A 3,467-nucleotide genomic window follows, 5' to 3' on the forward strand; every position below is an offset into this window, starting at 1 on the left:
CCAAATTTTTCAGATGGCTCACCAGCTTGAGAAGGCAGCCTGTTAACAGCAGCTTTGTCTCTGAGAAGAGATTCTGAAGTGTGTACAATGTGTAATGTCTGTTCTACCTCCATATTGCCCTGAGCAGCCAATAATTGATAGGCTGAAACAGGATGAGTAAAAGTGTCAGCATCCAAGGAAATGTTATCAATTGCAGCTTTGAAATGTTGCTGAAATTGTCTTTCCTTTTCTGCATCATCCACTTTCATTGACTCACTAGCAATGGCTGGATCCACCCTTATAGCTTCCGTACCTGCCTTTCTCTCTTTTTCTCTATTTTCTTGCATCAGGGGCTCCCCCTGGCTCACACACACCCTCACACCCTCACCCTCACCCTCACCTTCTAAGGTGGCACTCCCCTCACTCACTTTTGCCATGCTGGAAGAAATAGCATGCATATGGTGACTCTCAACCTCTCCTTTTGCCTGGGAGCAACCCAGCCTCTCACTCAAAAGATCACTCCCTTCCCTCAAACCTAAAAGTGATTGTACAGTAGCCATGTCCTCTACAGTTGGTATTGTTTCTGTTATGTGTGTAGAGACCATCAACGGATAGGGAGTATCCGTTGAAGTGGAAATTGATGGTATCAACGGATAACTGCTGTTAAGCTTATCCGTTGAAGAACAACCACTTGTCAACGGATGAGAGATATCCGTTGAAGAAGGAAAATATGTAGATATAGAAAGTGACATAATTGTTGAATCTGTGGGAATTGATTTTAAGTGAGATAACACAGATTCTTCAACTACATCTGAAAGAATTGGCTGATGATCCAACAAATCATCTAAAAGATGATGATCATCAGGTTTTGAGTGGGGCTCCTCCCTGAGTTTTAATGAGGGAGAATCAGGAATTGATGTGAATATCATATCCACATCCAGAGAGGGTGATGGAGAGTTTGATGATTGGTGTGTTTCTATTATGAGAGAATGGGGCTGTGATTCCACATTTGCTGGAATCACATCAAGCTGAATTTGTGAAGGCTCAGATACAGGTGGATGTATCTGTGCTGTATATGTCCCTTGTGTGGAAACTAGGGTCTTGGCCTTCTTCTTCCTTAAAAAGGCTTTAATTGGTGAATGTGTGGCTTCAGTGTCCCTCCCTCTTTTGTTCTGTGTCCCTGGTTGGGGACTATTTTCAATAGTTACATCCTTTTGGGAGGATGCAACTAGGGATGTGTTGGACTCCTTTTGAACCACCACGGTCTTTTGAGAGACTGTGGTTTGGCTGGCTTGGGTACCACTCACCTCTCCCACCTTATCCTGGGGGGTTTCTTGATGTTCACCCCTCCCCTCACCACTCACACCCTGTTCACTCCCTTCAGGGTTTATGGTAGTTGTTACAACTGTTGTCTTTTGAGAAACAACAGAGGTAGGTTTCTTTGACTTGAGTTTTGAAACTTTGGTTTTGGTGGCTTTGGCAGGAACCTGTTTGGACAAAGACACAGATTTCATGGCCACACTAGAGGGCAAAGAAACAATGGGGTTGGAAATAGTAGGAGTTATAGAAGTGTTTACCTCACTTACCTATGGTGCATTCATGATTGGCAAGTATACCAATGGCACCTGGCTGTTGAGGTTCATTCTCAAAAGGTCTGCAAGGACCCTTTTCTCTTGTGCCCAGCATTTGAGTTTATTATTCTCATTTGATATAACCAAACCTTCAGCAACATGGTTAGCCAATAACATAAAGAATCTAGCATAGTAGATGTTATGTGGTCTATTAGCTTTGTTACCTAATCTGGATCCTAATTCTAGCATAACACAGTTGCTAAAATTAAAGTACCTATCAGAAACTAGCATATAGAGCATATTAACAAGAGATGAAGTTATGGCATCAAAATTGCTAATCTTCCCATAGAAAACTTTAATGAAGGCATCTCCAAGAAAACTCCATTCTTTCCTAAGGCCTTTCCTTCTAATACTACCTAAACTAGCAGAATCAAAAGCATAGCCTATGGAATCTAACATAGCAGATACATCTTTATCAGTGTGTGGTGTCATGGTATTATTCTCAGGCAACTTAAAGCAAGATTGTATATCATCACAGTTAATGCAATAGTCCTTACCTTTGAGAGAGAAGGCAATAGTCATATCTGTGGAGTTGAACTCTGCAGTTGTCCAAATCTCCTCAATCACCTCACAGTAGATGGTTGGGGCTTCCAGCATTGCATAGCTTAGTTTGCAGTTTTTGATGAAGTCCATCATCTTGTGATAATTAGAATGGGCTTCATTCTTTTCAACCAAGGCTACGAAATTATTCTTTTTATAAACAAATCCTGTTTGAGACATAATTTTGACTACTGGTGCCATTATTGTGAGTAGAGGTTGCAGAGAAAAACTTGAGAATTTTTGGAAGAGAAGGAGAATAAGAATTGCAAGAAAGCGTAAAGTGAAAATAAGAGTTCAATTGGGCTTTTATACTTTCTTGAATTAAAACGTAAATAAAATGATTAAATGATACTTTAAGTAAGTTACAGCCGTTCAAGAATAAATAAAACTGTAGAAATTCTGAAAACTACCTTAAATACAAAGACATACAACACTGTATATCTGTATCAACGGTTGAGTAAAAGAATCAACGGCTGTGACTCACTTATAGTAACTGATGTGACACTTCAACGGATAAGGTAAATAGTTATCCGTTGATGATCAACACTATTTTATCCGTTGAAGGATAAAATTACCAGAAATGTATTTGTCTTTCAACGGATAATGAACATCCGTTGATAGAACAATTTTGGCTTTCAACGGATGGGGAATATCCGTTGATAGGATAAGTCTTACTTAAAGCCAACTTTGTTCTTGCAGCAAATTCATTTCAGGCTTCAAGGCAGATTATATAGATGATAAAAATTATGAATAATTAAGCATACCTAACTCACTTACTAATCTTGTGAATGTTGATACATCAAGTGGCTTGGTAAATATGTCTGCAATCTGCTGTTCACTTGGAACAAAATGAAGTTCCACTGTACCTTTCATCACATGTTCCCTAATGAAGTGGTACTTGATATCAATGTGCTTGGTTCTTGAGTGCTGCACTGGATTTTCAGTAATGGCAATGGCACTTGTGTTGTCACAGAATATTGGAATCTTGTCAACAGTCAGACCATAGTCAAATAATTGATTCCTCATCCATAATATCTGTGCACAGCAACTACCAGCAGCAATGTACTCAGCTTCAGCTGTTGATGTGGAAACAGAATTCTGCTTCTTGCTGAACCATGACACAAGCTTGTTCCCTAGAAATTGATAGGTACCAGTTGTGCTTTTCCTGTCTATTTTGCAGCCTGCATAATCTGCATCTGAGTAGCCAATTAGATCAAAACCAGACTCTCTAGGGTACCAAATTCCTAGATTTGGAGTCCCTTTGAGATATCTGAAAATTCTTTTAATAGCCACTAAGTGAGATTCTTTAGGGTCAGC

This window comes from Apium graveolens, chromosome 8, assembly GCF_009905375.1.
Source record: "Apium graveolens cultivar Ventura chromosome 8, ASM990537v1, whole genome shotgun sequence".
Taxonomy (NCBI): Eukaryota; Viridiplantae; Streptophyta; class Magnoliopsida; order Apiales; family Apiaceae; genus Apium; species Apium graveolens.